At 43.2% G+C, this 17,951-nt stretch overlaps 1 pseudogene; it reads left to right on the top strand.

Moving 5' to 3' along the window:
* The first annotated feature begins 14,169 nt into the window (after positions 1-14,169).
* On the top strand, positions 14,170-17,121 carry LOC110125467 (RNA transcription, translation and transport factor protein-like; annotated as a pseudogene).
* The last annotated feature ends 830 nt before the right edge of the window (positions 17,122-17,951 follow it).

Raw genomic sequence — 17,951 nt, 5'->3', positions numbered from 1 at the left:
TGAAGAAAGCGTGGAATTTGGAGCCTGCTGGAAACAACTCCCATATTCAGTGACTTCACAGAGGTAGCTTAAAATTAGCCAAGGTGAAAGCATGTACATGGCAGAAACTGACAAATGCTGCAGATCGAGGCTCTTTTTTGTTTCCCATGGAGAGCTGGTTGTTAAACGTTGTACCAACACACAACTGGTTCAGCTATTGTGAAAGAGCAGAAAGAATCCTGATAGAAGTTAGAAAACTTGAGTTTTAGCCTGGTGACATTACTAATTTACTTTGACCTCACCAAGTCATCTTATCTCCTGGGGGCCTCAGCTTCCTTGTCTATTAAATGGAGGGAGATTGACTAGATTAAAAAGTCAGGATTGTTAGGTCCCCAAGTTATTCCTCAAAAAGAAAATGGTTTGAAAGTAATCTTCGATCGAGCAATATTCAACATGAAAGAAACAAAAAGGGAAGGAAGGTAGGAAGAAAGAAAGAAAAGAAAGCCATGTATGAACCTCTGGATAAGACCAAATAGGTTAACTTAAATAGTAAATTATGTTTAGTGGTTAAAATCTTTCAAAACCTGAAACTCAGGGGAAAGATAATAAAAGCAGTCAGCCCTGTGTTCCCATCAGTCCAGTATATTGAACACCTGAAATGGGGCAGTCACTCCTGGTCACCAAGGCCATCTTGCCAGGGAAGACGCAGTCCCTGATCCCAGGAGCCTGCAGACTAAGGAGGCAGATAGACAATCAGGCAAGCATCATAACAAACATGATTTGTGTTCCCATAGAGAAGAACCAGGCTTTAAGAGAGCACCCAGCAGGGGCGATATCAGTGTTGGGAGAGTCGAGGATGGCTTTTTGGGAGAAAAGACATCTAATGGGATTTAAAGCCAGGGGTCAAACTGGGTAGGAACACTGGGGGAATTTCACAGGCATCAAAAGGAACTAAAAAGCATGAGACCAGTGGACGCTGGAAAGGTACACGGGGCCTTTTGTATCAGGGAAGGGAGCTCAGAATTTTATCTTTAGAGTACTGAGAAGCCACTGAAACATGTGTAAACAAGAGAGTAATTTGAGCTTTAGAAAGCTCATCCAGGCTGTTATCTGGGGCAGGAATGGAAAGGAAGCAACACTGGAAACGGGGACCAGTTCAGAGACTTGCAGCAAAATGGGAGTCCAGTGACTTGGTAGAGAGCGAATGCACCAGGGCGTGTCTAAGTACCCTGAGGCTGCTGTAACAAAGTACCAAGGATACGGTGGCTTGAATAACAGAAATACATTCTCTCACAGTTCTGAAGGCTGGAAGTCCAAAATCACGGTGCCAGCAGGGCTGTGTTCCCTCTGTTCCCTGGATGGACTCTCCCTTCCTTCGTCGTAGCTTCTGGGGGCCATCAGGCCTCGTGCTCCTTGGCTTGCAGCTTCCTCTCCCCAATTTCCACTTCTGAGTTCTCCCTGTGGGTCTCTGTCTCTTCACATCATCTTCCTACACCAGTTTTATTGGACTAAGGAGCCACCCTGCTTCAGCATAATCTCATCTTAACTAATTACACCAGCAACCACCTTATTTCCAAGTAAGGTCCCATTCTGAGATTCTGGGGACTAGGAATTTAAGAGATCTTTGGGGGGGACACAGTTCAACTTATGGGGCTTCCCAGGTGGCACTAGTGGTAAAGAACTTGCCTGTGAATACAGGAGACATTAGAGACGTGGGTTCAATCCCTGAGTCGGGAAGATCCCCTGGAGGAGGGAATGGCAGCTCACTACAGTATTCTTGCCTGAAGAATTCCTTGGACAGAGGAGCCTGGTTGGCTACAGTCTATAGAGTCGCAAAGAGTCAAACACAACTGAAATGACTTAGTACGTACACACTCAATTCAACTTAAAACAGGAAAAGATTTAAACACTGAATCTGTTGCCATAACTCAGGTTCTGTTCGCCAAATAGAAACAAGGAGACAGCATTTGGGGTAACATAGAAAAGAGTAGCTTTTAGTGGTTTGCCAGGCAAAGGGGGCCACAGCGGGCTAATGCCCTCAAGACTGTGTGACCCACCCTGTAGGGGATAGTGAGGAGTTATAATGTTCACGGAGCAGGGCATGATCACTTGTGGACAATTCTGGGACTGGTAGGCATCAAGAGGACGTTTCAAGCATCATCAACCTTCTGGTTTCAACCAGTCTAGAGTCTGTTTTCTTGTGGTCGGCAATTTTCATCTGGAGGGAGGTCTGCTTCCTGTAAAAACAACCTAGGAACATGTGTCAGACCTTTATCTCTTTCAGGGAACTAGGAGTTTGGTGATTCTGCTATGTGGCAAATTATAGTCTAAATTGTTACCAATTCCCCAGCTCAACAGCTTTTTTTTTTTTCTCTACATCTTCATATTTGCCAATCATTAACACTTGAGCAGCATTTTACTTCTAAGGACAAGAACACAGGGGGTTGTGCGGGATTTCAAATCAGTAAGACTAACAAATTGTTAGGGACTGGGGGAGGGGCAAATAAAAGATAAAAGTCAAGTATTGCATGTTGATTTCTCAGTAACTGATGGTCAAGGGAACATAGGAAGGGGAGTGGATTTCAGGGAGAAGGTGATGTTTCATTTTGGATGTGTATCTACTTAAGAATGTGTTCAACTGCAAAAAACAAACAAGAACAAAAACACCCAAGGCTCTTGTGTTTCCTTTTCCCATATAGCAAGCCCAGAGGTACGCAATCCAGAGTTGGTAAGCTGTGCCCATTCTCATTTGGAAGCCAGGATCCTTCTGTCTTTCCAGTTGCCAACCGTACAGTGTAGAGCTTTACCCTCCTATCTATGTGCCCTGGTCACCCACAAGCTAGTACAATTCCAGCACCATGACCACGTTCCAGACAAGCAGAAGAAGAAGGTGAAAACAGGAATAAATTCAGTCAGAAAAACAACAGCATCCCGGAAATCCTGAGTTTGTGTGTCATCTGGCCACCTCTGCCTACAAAGGAGACTGAAGATGACAGTACCTTCAGCCCTAAACAAAGTCAAGGCTCTGTTAAAAAAAAAAAAATAAAGAGAGAGTATATTTGCGGCAGAACACTAGCAGTTTCTACCGCAGTCCAGCATTTTGGCTAGCCAACACTCAAACACATCCTTCTTCCCATAAATAAAAGGAACTTACCCCTCCCCCAAGAAATAGAGCTGCGAAGTTCATGCTAGCCAGTGACTCCAGTGCAAAATTCAAGACCTTTAGAGGTTTAGAGCCAAGATACTGCTTGAGTAAGGATCCATAAGCTTAAGTTTAAAGACAAATTTCTCTCCCTAACAGGAGAAGTGAGACATACAGACATAGATAGACATAACCTAAATGATCACTTCTACAAGTGACTGATTCATGGGTTAATTGATTAATGAATTTTTTAAACCCTCTTTGGGAATAGGGAGCATGACAAACCCCCCGGAGCCCCTGCTCCCTGGGCAGGAGCAGTGAGCTCTCATGGTCCTGGCCGTGGAGCTCCTTGACCAGCCCCTTCGGCAGCCCCTGTTCTGGGGGAGTCTCCTTGTTTGCTATTCCCTGCTAAAACCAGATGGCACTTGAACCCACCAGAGCTCAGACTGGGATAAGAATCCATGATCCCGGACTTAGGAGGGGACTTGAACCACTGTCTTTTAACTAAAACCATTCACCTGATACCTGGAGTTTCGGAAGCTCAGGTTCTTATGTCTCAGAGCCAGAAAGAATTCAGTGAGAGGCCAAGTGGCAGGCAAAGAGTGAGCTTATTAGTACAGGATGCTTGTGAGAGATACAGTCTCTGCCCCAAGACTGGAGGACTTTATTTTTATAAGCAAAAGAAAAGTGGGGAGGGGAAGAAGACCGCCTCCTTTCCTCACGTTGTGGGTAGCCGTCAAGGCTTACATCATTAATTCCTCCTTTTAGCACTCTATGGTCTAACCGGGACTGTCATGGCACCAATTAAATCATATGTATGTTAGCAGAAGTGTGGTGACGTACTAAAATCTGGTAATTCATCTCAGATTTCAGTATAATGTCCCCTTTCATTCTTTTCACTTCTAGTCCTATCTTGGCTGCCTGCAGAGATGCTACTCTTCAAGGACCATTAACTCTCCGATTTCATGTAGCCAACATTCTGACCCATATCTATTGTCTTGTGTTTCAGCTTTCAGGGTTTGTGGCTTGAGCGTGCTTTGCACAGGATGTGCCTGGTCTTCCTTCAAGGTAGCGTAGATTGTTGCTAGGTTACTGGATTCTTTTTTTGAGTAGTCATTAGCCTGTAACAGTCTCCCAAACTCCCTTAAAATTCCCTCTCTGCTTTAATCTGCTAGTGGAATTTTTTAATTAAAATAACTTTATTTATCCTACTCTCTCCCCGTCACCACAGCTGCACCTGAGTCAGGCACTGGGAAGAATGCCCTTTCTGGAAGCTGTCAAGCTTTGCAGACATTCCTGCTCATGTATATTCGGCCCCATCAATACCTTAGGGGCTTCACAGGCTGTATTGAACAGCCCAGGAGGCTCTTTGATAATCGAAACTTTTAAGATTTTAGCAGGCTTCCTCTATTTGCTTCAGTTCTATGAATAACCCTTATCAAAAGATCTTGTCCAGCCAGCTTTTTTCCAGAGCTGAAAATTGACAGAATATGTCAACCCCAAATATGCTACTTTGGCATAAGGATTATTTTAAGATAAAGACATTTAAAAACAGAAGGTACAGGAAGGACATTCTGACCACCCCTGCCCACCTCCCCACACCCTGTACTATTCTTCCTGAAAGCAGGAGACAAAACTCCCTAGTGCAAGATGCCGGGAGGAAAGAAACATTCTTACCACCAGAGACGGGAGTGGGAGCAGGAGAAATCTATACAAACAGACCTGGTTAAAATAGCTCTTCTTACCTTAGTCTCCCCATGTGTTTTACTTTTCCACTGTTGCCTGTCTTTGTTCAACCAAGTATATAAGCACTTAGGCCTCTACTCTTTGGGTTTGGGGCAGGGAGCAGGTCGGTCTTCATTTTCAAAATCCATATGCTGGGACTTCCCTGGTGGCCCAGCAGTCAGGACTCCGAGTTTCCAAAGCAGGGGGTATGAATTCAATCCCTGGTCGGGGAACTAAGATCCCACGTGCCACCTGCCATGGCCAAAAGTTAAAAAAAAACAAAAATCCTTATGCTTTCTCCTGTTAATCTGTTTTAGTGAATTTAATTCTCAGGCCCAGCCAGAGACCCAGAAAGAATAAAGATAAAATTCTGCCTCCCCTGCAGAATCTTTAAGGCTAAAGACCTGATTTTTTACCTCTGTATTCCACCAACCTACTTCTCACTTAATTTAAAGGTCTTTGTCTCGAGACAATCCAAAATTAAAGGTGGGGGGAAAATGGTGGAATAGAAGAACATGCACTCATCTCCTCCAGTGAGAGCACCAAAATCACAAGTAGCTGTTGACCAACCGACAGGAGGACACTGGAACCCACCAAAAAAAGATACCCCACATCCAAAGATATAGAAGAAGCTACAGCAAGACAGTAGGAGGGGCACAATCACGATAAAATCAAATCCCATACCCGCCAGGTGGGTGACCCACGAACTGGAGAATAATAATACTAAGGAAATTCTCCACTGTTATGAAGGTTCAGAACCCCGCATGAGGCTTCCCAGCCTGAGGACCTGACAAAGGGACTGGGAGTCTCCAACAGGACCTTGAAGCCCAATGGGATTTGATTACAAGACTTCCACAGGACTGGGGGAAACAGAGATTCCAGTCTTGGAGGGTAGAAACAAAACCTTGCACACACCAAGACTCAGAGAAAACGAGCTGTAACTCCAAAGGAAACTGAACCAAAACTACCTGCTAGTGTTGAGGGTTTCCTGTGGAGGCGTGGGTGGGCAGGGGCTCACCGCAGGGTTGGGGGGCGCTGGTAGCAGATGTCTGGGAAGGGCCCCTATGGTGTAAACCCTCTTGGAGGTCGCCATTAACCTGACCATAGAGGCCTTAAACCCAAGGGCTGAGTCGCCTCAGGCCAAAAAACTACCAGGGAGAGAGCCCAACCCCACCCATCAGCAGATAATTGGATTAAAGCTTTACTGAGCAAGGCCCTGCCCACCAGAGCAAGACCCAATTTTTCCCACAAACACACCCTCCCATCAGGAGGCTTACATAAGCCTCTTAGCCTGTTTCATCAGGGCAGACAGAAGAAGAAAGAAGGACCACAGTCCCACAGTGACTAAAACAAAACCACTTCACAGCAAGTTAATCAGCATGAAAAAGCAGAAAATTACATCCCAGATGAAGGAACAAGATAAAATCCCAGGAAAACAACTAAATGAAGTGGAAATAGGCAATCTTCCCAAAAAAGAATTCAGAACAATGATAGTGAATATGATCCAGGATCTCAGAAAAAGATTGGAGGCAAAGATTGAGAAGATGCAAGAAATATTTACCAAAGACCTACAAAAACGAAAGCTGGTGGAGGTGATGGAATTCCAGTTGAGCTATTTCAAATCCTAAAAGATGATGCTGTGAAAGTGCTACAGTCAATATGCCAGCAAATTTGGAAAACTCAGCAGTGGTCACAGGACTGGAAAAGGTCAGTTTTCATTCCAATCCCAAAGAAAGGCAATGCCAAAGAATGCTCAAACTACTGCACAATTGCACTCATTTCACATGCTAGCAAAATAATGCTCAAAATTCTCCAAGCCAGGCTTCAACAGAACGTGAACCATGAACTTCCAGATGTTCAAGCTAGATTTAGAAAAGGCAGAGAAACCAGAGATCTAATTGCCAACATCTGTTGGATCATCCAGAAAGCTAGAGAGTTCCAGAAAAACATCTACTTCTACTTTATAGACTACACCAAAGCCTTTGACTGTGCAGATCACAACAAACTGTGGAAAATTCTTCAAGAGATGGGAGTACCAGACCACCTTCTCTGCCTCCTGAGAAATCTGTATGCAGGTCAAGAAGCAACAGTTAGAGCTGGACATGGAACAACAGGCTGGTTCCAAATCGGGAAAGGAGTACATCAAGGCTGTACATTGTCACCCTGCTTATTTAACTTATATGCAGGGTACATGATGAGAAATGCTGGACTGTATAAAACATAAGCTGGAATCAAGATTGCCAGGAGAAATATCAAGAACCTGAGATATGCAGATGATACCACCCTTATGGCAGAAAGCGAAGAACTAAAGAGCCTCTTGATCAAAGTGAAAAAGGAGAGTAAAAAATGTTGGCTTAAAATTTAACATTCGGAAAACTAAGTTCCTGGCCTCTGGTCCCATCACTTCATGGCAAACAGATGGAGAAACAGTGGAAACAGTGAAAGACTTTATTTTGGGGGGCTCCAAAATCACTGCAGATGGTGACTGCAGCCATGAAATTAAAAGATGCTTGCTCCTTGCAAGAAAAGCTATGACCAACCTAGACAGCATATTAAAAAGCAGAGGCATTACTTTGCCAACAAAGGTCCATCTAGTCAAAGCTATGGTTTTTCCAGTAGTCATGTATAGATGTGAGAGTTGGACTATAAAGAAAGCTGAGCACTGAAGAATTGATGCTTTTGAACTGTGATGTTGGAGAAGACTCTTGAGAGTCATTTGGACAGCAAGGAGATCAAACCAGTCAACCCTAAAGGAAATCAGTCCTGAATATTCATTGGAAGGACTGATGTTGAAGCTGAAACTCCAATACTTTGGCCACCTGATGAGAAGAACTGACTCCTTGGAAAAGACCCTGATGCTGGGAAAGATTGAAGGTGGGAGGAGAAGGGGACAACAAAGGATGAGATGGTTGGATTGCATTACCAACTCGCTGGAGATGAGTTTGAGTAAACTCCAGGAGTTGGTGATAGACAGGGAAGCCTGGCATGCTGCAATCCATGGAGTCACAAAGAGTTGGACATGACTGAGTGACTGAACTGAACTGAACTGAACAAGAACTAAAGAAAAAAACAAACAGAGATGAATAATACACTAGAAGAAATCCATAGCAGAATAACTCAGGCAGAAGCATGGGTAAATAACATGGAGGACAGAATGGTGGAAATCACTGCCTCAGAACAGAATATAGGATAAAGAATGAAAAGAAATGAAGACAACCTAAGAGACCTCTGGGACAACATTAAAAGCATGAACATTGGCATTATAAGGGTAGAAGAGAGAGAGAGAGAAGATCTGAGAAAATATTTGAAGAGATAATAGGTGAAAACTTCCCTAAGATGGGAAAGGGAATAGTCAGCCAAGTCCAGGAAGCACAGAAAGTCCCAGGTGGGATAAATCTAAGGAGGAACACACCAAGACACATAGTAACCAAATTGACAAAAATTAAGACAGAGATAAAATATTAAAAGTAACAAGGGAAAAACAGCAAAGGACATACAAGGGAACTCCCATCAGGTTATCTGCTGATTTCTCAACAGAAACTCTACAAGCCAGAAGGGAATGGCATGACATATTTAAAGTGATGAAAGGGAAGAATCTGCAACCAAGAATACTCTACCCAGCAAGACTCTCCTTCAGATTTGGTGGAGAAATTAAAATCTTTCCAGACAAGCAAAAGTTAAGAGAATTTAGCACTGCCAAACCAGCTTTACAACAAATGCTAAAGGAACTTCTCTAGGGAGAAAACAAGAGAAGAAAAAGCCCTACCTACAGAAAATAAACCCAAAACAATTAAGAAAACAGCAATAGGATCATACATATCAACAATTATCTTAAATGTAAATGGATTAAATGCACCAACCAAAATGCATAGACTGGCTGAGCAGATGAAAATCCTGTGCATGTATGCACATCTACTTACCACATCACTCTGCTTGACCCCCCAAATTGTATGTAATTATCTTATATTGTTAGGTTAATCGTGTTCTCATTATGGCTTGCCATTGTAGTTATCTTTTATTTTTTGTCTAGCTAGTGATTGTGAAAACTGACAAACACCTTCTACTATTGTGATTATTTAAATATTTCTCACTTAATACCATTGTATCATGATTGGTCAACAGAAAAATTATAAAATTCTATATCACCAAAACTACCTTTTAATAGAAAAATCTATAATAATTTTTTAAAATCCAGATACATATCAGAATTATCTTAGAATTTTTTAAAAAATACAAATGCCCAGGTATTGCTTGTTTTTTTTTTTTTTTCTGCCAGAGGTCTAGATACATTTCTAATGAGCAGCCATGTTTAAAAATGACTGGACTATATGAGGATGCTTTGCTTTTATCAGTGCTCCCATTTCATTTGGTTTACGTTTTCCAATTCTTCCACCTCGATTTTTCTTTTTGATGTTCTTTCTCAAGCCTTTATCAAGCATAGTAGAAAAGCTTTTGTAAACATACATATAAATAATATGTATTATATATTAGAAAATTTATGAATTTTTGCCTAACTAAAAAATTTATGACATTTTAATTCCACTTGTTTGACTTAGTATGAATAGAATGCTAGATTTCTAATTTTAAAAAATAGATAAACAGTAAGCAAAAAAGATTTACTATAAACACAGGTAACTACAGGTTATCTTGTAATAACCTGTAATGGAAAATAATTTTTAAAATAACATATGTGTATATGTAACTGAATCACACAAAAAAAGAATTCTGCTTTTTGAAATTTAGTAGTGTATAACTTTTTGGCAGTTTTTCTAAATGTCTTATGGACATCTAATAGTGTATGAGATACAAAATTTTAAATATATTTGTGTAGGATATAATTAATATAAATTAATTAAATATAAATCTATTATACTTAAACTATTAATGATGTCATTCAAGACACTCCTATTATTTTTTCTGCACTTTGATAAAGTACTCTCAGAAAAATGTTTATATGTCTCATATGATCATATATTGTTTCTTTTCCCTTATGTTTCTTGTGATCTCTGCTTTATGTATCTTTGTTTCTTTGTTGTTAAGGTGTCTAATGGTTTATGATGTCTAACTTCTTTGTGAATTGTACCTTTATCATTAAAAATATTCATCTTTGTTTCATTTAAAATAAATAAATAAATTTAAACGGAAAAAAAGATAGATAAGGGAGGGCTGCAGTGGGCAAGGAAATGTCCAGCGCCCACTTTGCTAATAGACTTTACTCCCTTGAACTGGCAGATAATTCTTATGGAAAATCTGTTTTGGAGGACTTTGCCAAAGGAGCAGGAAATCACCAGTACAACAGTATCAATATTCTAAATTTTTTCCACCATTTCCTCTAGTCCTGATTGGCATGACTATGACTCTGTCCCATTGTGTAGCAAAAAAGCAGTTTGACCAAATGCCACTTCATAACAAAGCGCACCAGCTTTCCAGCCTCGTTAACTACAACTCTCCTCCTCACGGTTAATTCCACGGATTAGGACCTGTGACTTCCAGAAACCACCTTAAAAGACTAAACTCTACATGCATCAGTTTTCCTAATTGTAGGCAACAGAAGCTGATCCTGGCTGGTTACACAGAAAATAAGGGTATTAGAATGATCTCAAGAGCCCACAGAATCTGTGTGGAACTGAAGAAACTGGCTCAAGATTAAGCTTCCAAGTAAAGCTTCTAAAACCAGAACCCTGGGCTGATGGAGAAACTACTGCTCTGCCACTGCGGCTGCCGCCAGGATGCACCCAGGCCTCCATCTGCAGTTCAGTCTGACTCTCCCTTTGACTTCAACCACTGCTACACCAGTAATGCGCTTCCCAGGCGGTGCAGTGGTGAGGAATCTGCCTGCCAATGCAGCTGATGCAAGAGACCCGGCGATCCCCAGGTCAGGAAAATCTCCTGGCGTAGGAAACAGCATCCCCCTCTAGTATTCTTGCCTGGAAAATTCCATGGACAGAGGAGCCTGGCGGGCTACAGTCCATGGGGTGACAAGGAATTGAACACGACTGAGCACGCACATGCACACACACAAACTAGTAACGCCATCACTTGTGCATCAAGAGCTCAACTCAGCTTGCAGCTGCTGTGTCCCTGAAAGCCTCTGCCACTGCCCAGGAAGCGGTTTCCACTCCAAGCCTCCTTCCTCAAACTGCTCCTTCTGAATCAGAGTTTCATAGGGACAAGTCCTCTTGGTGGAGAAGAGATCACAGGCCTGAGCCTGACCACAAAAGAGGCTGGAAAACACCTCTGGGGTAGAGACGGGATTCAAATGGCTAGAAACTCCCCAAACAGAGCAAAAAGTGCTGAGAAGCCAGAAAAGATGAAGGGTTATGTGGGGCACTCAAGTGGAGCAATCTGGCCAACGATGACAAGGCATATCTGCAGTTGGGGAGAGTTACGTGGGCTCAGAAGCACAGAGATGGTGCTATGGGTTGAACTGTGTCTCCCCCCAGTTTATATCCTCACCTTCCAGGTAAGGCTTCCCAGGTGGTGCCGGTGGTAAGGAACCCACCATCCAATGCGGCAGACACAAGAGAATCGCGTATTCTTAGCTGGAGAATCCCATGGACAGAGGAACCTGTCACAAGAGAGTTGGAAAGGACTGAGCACACTCGCCCATGTCCTCACCTCCAGTATCTCAGGATGTGTCCTCAGTTTGGAGGCAGGGTCTTTGCAGAGGTGATCGAGTTAAAATGAGATCATGAGAGTTGGCCCTAATCCAACATGACTGGGAAATTTGGACGCACAGATTGCCATGGAAAGATAAAGGCAGCAAGCCAACAGACATCAGAAAATGCCAGCAAAACACTAGAAGCTAGGAGAGAGGGATGGAACAGATTTTTTTTCCCCCTCACAGACTTCAGAAGGAACCAACCCCACCACTCCTTGATCTTGGACGTCTAGTCTCCGGAGCTGTGAGACCATAAATTTCTGTTGCTTAAGTCACCTAGTCTGCAGTATTTTCTTACAGAAACCTTAGGAAACTAACACAGATGATAAATTAAGCCAGGGAATTAGGTAATTTGCCTAGGATAGATGTGTTGATGCAAAGGGAAGTGATCTGAGAGAGACAGGAGGGAGTGGTCCTGAAGACAGACCTTAGTTGCCTGTCCAGAAACTCAACCTGGGCAGCCTGGATGAAATTAAGATCATGGCATCTGATCCTATCCCTTCATGGCAAATAGAAGGGGAAAAAGTGGAAGCAGTGACAGATTTTATTTTCTTGGACTCCAAAATCACTGTGGATGGTGAAATTAAAAGACCCTTGAAAGGAAAGTTAATGACAAACCTAGACAGCATATTCAAAAGCAAAATCATCACTTCGCCAACAAATGTCAGTATAGTAAAAGCTATGGTTTTTCCAGTAGTCATGTATGGATGTGAGAGATGGACCATAAAGAAGGCTGAGAGACAAAGAATTGATGCTTTCAAATTGTGTTACTGAGAGTCTCTTGGAGAGTCCCAAGGAGATCAAAGCAGTCAGTCCTAAAGGAAATCAACACTGCATATTCATTGGAAGGACTGATGCTGAAACTGAAGCTCCAATATTTTGGCTACCAGCTGAGAAGAGCCAACTCATTGGAAAAGACCCTGATGCTGGGAAAGATTGAAGGCAAAAGGAGAAGGGGGCAACAGAGGATAAGATGGTTAAATAGCATCATCAACTCAATGGGCCTGAATTTGGTTGCAAAGAGTCTGATACAGCTTACAGACTGAGCAAGAACAGCCTGGATGAAAACGGGGAAACCTAACTGCTAGACCACCAAGGGTTACAGGTTAGAGCTAAAGTGGCCCTGGCTCCTGCCACCCTCCCACCCCATTTGAAAGCAAGAATGTTTCAAGAAGACAGCAACTGTAACAACAGGTGCAAAGTTTATTATCAGAGACACAGCCCAAGTGGGACAGCACACAAAGAAACAAATTGTTTTTAAGACTGGAGCAAGGCAGAGAAACACAGCCAGAGAGCACGCTGTGAGCATCATTCCTAAGGAGGAGGTGCACAGTGAGGAGGTGATGTCAATCACTTATGCAGGGCGGTCCTTCCAGGTCTTTGATTCCCTTTGGCCAATTACTTTTTTTTTCACATCTGACCCGTCCGAGGACCCTCCCCAACCCGTGTGGCGCAGAGTTTTACCAAGATGGATTCCACCACACAGGCCTGTGGGGTGGTGCCCCCTCCTACAGGACCCCCAAGAAGCCTTCCTGTGCATGCGCAGACAGGAACGTTTTCCTCGACCTCAGCAGTGGGCACTTTATCTCTGCCATTAGCTTTGTCCTTGGAGCGTCTGGGGAAAAACAAAGCTTCAATTTTATTCCACTTGACAGATACCAGCTGTCCAGCCCGGAGGCCCATCCACCTCCTACCCCACTCAGGGAAGAAGAGGGAGGGTGAATACTTGGGGCTATATTGAAGGAAGGAGGTTCCTCTTCTCCATGAGAGAAAGAAGGCAAAACCGGATGCAGGTGACATGAGGATTCCTGGGCAGTGACCTTTCAGGAAGCAGGAATATCCTCAAGAATAACCTGAAGGGAAGTAGGAAGACAGAGCAGGAAGGGAAGAACGCCACGATAGCAAAGTGCCACGAAGGGCACCCTGACTTGGGCTGTCCGCCTGCTCAGGGAAGCTCTCACACCCCAGAGTCACTCCAGTCATGGGGCAAGGTTGCTGGGCTGCTGGGCGGTTTGTACTCCCAAACCCATCAGTCAGAGGTTAAGAGGCGCCCTTCGTGGGTGGAGGCGGGGAGGGCGGAAATTCCAGGCCACCTGTGCTTCTCTGCACAGGGAGGGGGATTCCGGCAGCCTGAGGGCAAAGCTCCAACAAGAGTCAGAGGTGCTGGCTGTGGGCAGTGAAGGCACATGGGGGGCTGTGTGCCCCTAGACAGTGAAAGGAATCCAAGATGACATGGGCAGAGCCCCGGCAGCCTCTGCGATACAGCTGGGGGTTGGCAGAGGTCTCTTCATGTCTGCCAACAGGAAAGTGAGTAGAAAGGGAGACCACGGAGAGGCCAGGATCTTGGCAATTTTAACCAGTTTGAAGAACTGTGTGGGAGCAACTGGGTCAAATAAATAAAGAAATAAAAATTGCAAAGGATGAGAGGGTGTGGTGATGATACAAGGTCCAGGGTGTGACCGTGGCAGTGGGTACTTAGGTGGAACAGAAGTAAGGTCACAGGAGTTACGAAGGCCAAAGAACCACCAGGCTGCTCTCACAATGTTGCTAGTGCCTGCATCGCCCACTCCTCCCCCCCTCTTCCCTCCTGGCCGGAGCCTGGGGGGCCAGGACCACTGACCCCTACCAGCTACAGTGAAAAGATGAAATAGAGTTAGAAACCATGGTTTGGTTTGAAGACCAGAACAACAGACTCCAGCAGATAAGACTGAAGACAGAAAGACTTTATGAAACATTCACAGCAGTGACTCAACAAGTTCTTCGAAAGATATCTCACAGACAGGAACTGTTTTTTCCAGATTCAAGACCTCCAGGTAACAATTGACTGGCTTCTTGGTTCAGCCATGAGACTTGATTATGCAGATAATGCTGAAAACTATAAGGACTTGGGACCTGATAATGCAAAACATGTAGAAAGAAAGAAAGTGAAGTCGCTCAGTCGCATTTGACTCTGCGACCCCGTGGACTGTAGCCTACCAGGCTCCTCCGTCCATGGGATTCTCCAGGCAAGAATACTGGAGTGGGTTGCCATTTCCTTCTCCAGGGAATCTTCCCGACCGTGGGATCGAACCTGGGTCTCCCACATTGCAGGCAGACACTTTACCCTCTGAGCCACCAGGGAAACCCAAACATGTAGACAGTACAACTAAAACTGCAGAGCCCTGCATCAATTTGGATGTAAATAATCCTGCTTGGAAGGCTGGGGTATAGGCTTTGCTACCCTTCTTCAGATTCAGTGTCATGGTGACTACCTGATAATGACTAAGGTCCAGGTGATGGTTAAGGCAATTCTCACTGTGGTCCAGGAGCTCCTCACACAGGATGTAGTTGCTGGGGCAAGCCAAACAAAAGGAGGCTTGCCTGATGCTTCAGACGAGCATATTCTTGGTTTTGACACAGGAAATGCAGTTCTCTGTGAAGCTGCTCAAGTTCTGTTGCAAATAGAAGAGGTCGGAGAGCTGCAGACAAAAATGAAGGCAGCCAGAGTGGCTGTTCAGGCAATTCTTGCTGATCCAAAGACAGACCACGAAACCAGAGGATTGTGGGGAATACCAGGTTCAACTGGTCACATATTTGGAAAGAATCATTTTTAACAGACTTATCTGATGGATATAAGAGGAACTTAGAACATTCTAGAAGAAGTCAGCCTTATCCTAAATTTGTTGGGCTGTGGAGAAGGCAATGGCACCCCACTCCAGTACTCTTGCCTGGAAAATCCCATGGACGGAGGAGCCTGGGAGGCTGCAGTCCATGGGGTTGCTAAGTATGGGACATGACTGAGCGACTTCACTTTCACTTTTCACTTTAATGCATTGGAGAAGGAAATGGCGACCCACTCCTGGAGAGTCCCCGGGACGGGGGAGCCTGGTGGGCTGCCGTCTATGGGGTCGCACAGAGTCGGACATGACTGAAGCGACTTAGCAGCAACAGCAGCAGAAGACAGTGTCATCCAGGTACACTGACCGATGAGAGTTCTCTTTAGCCCCCACAACTCTATCAGCAGTTGAACCCAGCAGAGGGAGTGGACATGATTCAGGTTTCCAGGAATGTGTCAGCAATGGCCTGTACTGATTTGCTTCTAACAGAATCAGCCAGCACTACAGGGTAAGCCTCCAAGTTCCTGGACAAAATTGGTTTACTCAGTTCTGTAACTCCAGAACCTAACAGATGCCCACCGTGCATACCAGAAAGAAGCTCTCTAAACCCTTGATGATTGAGGGCAGGAGGAGAAGGGAAAAACAGAGGATGAGATAGTTGGATGGCATCACCGACTCAATGGACATGAGTTTGGGTGAACTCCGGGAGTTGGTGATGGACAGGGAGGCCTGGTGTGCTGTGGTTCATGGGGTCGCAAATAATCGGACACGACTGAGTGACTGAACTGAACTGAAACTCTTGTTGATTGAATGATTACTGGTTTATACTATTTGTGATGGAATTTAGCATGGCCATCTAGTAACAGGAAGTATTATCAAGACACTTAAGTTCCAGTTACATTTGAGTAAAGATTGAATTAGTGACTCCCCCACAAAATCCTTGATATAGAGCAAAATGAAGGCTATTTTTTTGTGTGTAGTATAAAACACCTAACAGAAGATTTTCTATCTTAACCATCTTTAAATGTACAGTTTAGTCATGTTAAGTATATTTACATTGCTGTGAAACAGATTTCCGGAACTTTTTCAGCTTGTAAATCTGAAACCCTGTACTCACTTAACAACGCTCTCAACTTTTGCCCCGCTCACCAGCCCCTGGTACCCAATGAATCTACTTCACATATGTGAAATCATACAGTATTTATCTTTTTGTGATTGGTTTATTTCATTTAGCATAACATCCTCAACTTTCACCCATGTAGTAGCATATGACAAGATTTCTTTTTAAGGCTAAATAATATTCCATTGTATGTATATACTGTATTTTCTTTATCCTTTATTTCTTCCTTCTATATTGTACTCATCTGTTAACAGACATTTGGAGTGGTTTACCTCTTGGCAATTGTGAATAATGCTGCTATATATATGATTGTATGCATGTATCTCTTTGAGACTCTGCTTTCATTTATCTCAGATATACACACTCAGTTCTATTTTTAATTTTTTTAGGATCTTCCATACTGTTTTCCATAGTGGTTGCAACATTGCACAATCTTAACAGTGCACAAGGGTTCCTATTTCACCATATCCTCACCAAACCATCTTATTTTCTGGGTTTTTAGCAGCCTTTCTAATGAACGTGAGGTGATATGTCATTGTGGTTTTGATTTGCATTTCTCTGCAACAATTATAGGATTCCCTGTATTCATTTTGATGATCATATTTCCAAGCCTTCTATTCCCAAAATCTAACCAATTAATTAATAATCACATAATTTCTCTTCAACAATGACTAATCCAACTTACATCAAAACAAATAATAAATATCCATAATTATAAAGGACAAACCTGGTGATTAGTGGTGTTGAGCATCTTTTCATGTGCTTGCTGGCCACTTGAATGTCACCTTCAGTGAAATGTTTAGTGAAGTCTTTTGCCTATTTGTTACCAGAGTATTTAGGGGCTTTTGTTTTAAGAATTCTTTATTTATTCTAGATATTAATCCTTTATCAGACATATGACTTTTAAATAATTTCTCCTATTTCATAGGTTGCTTTTTCTCTCTGTTCACTGTGTTCTTTGATGCACAAAATTTTTAGGTTTGAGGTGATCAAAATATAGACAACATTTTAACCACAATGAAGTAGCTAAGAGATTGTGAACCTAATACATCTAATATTGGCAAGAAAATCTTGCTTATATGGTTAGGAAGTTATTCAAGGTAAATTGAAATTTTCACTAAGATCTGTTTTTATTTGGAGTGTTGGCTTTGCAATTGACCCTGCAGCTACTCTAATCTATATCCTCAAAGGACTCTATGCAACCCTGGACCTGCTTAACACAATAACACAATAAAGCTGATGTTATAAGACATGGTTCAATAAGACCAAAAAAGCAAACAAAGACAGAAAAACAAAAAGTAAAACATGGTATAGAGATTATCACTAAGGAAATGTTTTGAGCTGTGTAGTGTCCTAGAAACCAAGTAAATAAAGTATGCTAGGTGCTATATGTTGATGTTCAGTCGCCCAGTCATGTCCGACTCTGTGACCCCATTGCAGCACGCCAGGCTTCCCTGTCCATCACCATCTCCCGGAGCTTGCTCAAACTCATGTCCATTGAGTTGGTGATGCCATCCAACCATCTTGTCCTCTGTCATCCCCTTCTCTTCCTGCCTTCAATCTTTCCCAGAATCAGGGCCTTTTCTAATGAGTCAGTCCTTCACATCAGGTAGCCAAAGTATTGGAGTTTCAGCTTCAGCATCAGTCCTTCCAATGAATATTCAGGACTGATTTCCTTTAGGATGGACTGGTTGAATCTCTTTGCAGTCCAAGGGACTCTCAAGAGTC

This window comes from Odocoileus virginianus, chromosome 30 (assembly GCF_023699985.2).
Source record: "Odocoileus virginianus isolate 20LAN1187 ecotype Illinois chromosome 30, Ovbor_1.2, whole genome shotgun sequence".
NCBI lineage: Eukaryota > Metazoa > Chordata > Mammalia > Artiodactyla > Cervidae > Odocoileus > Odocoileus virginianus.
Note: the sequence above shows the minus strand (reverse complement) of the source record. Positions and strands in the feature narration are given on the sequence as shown.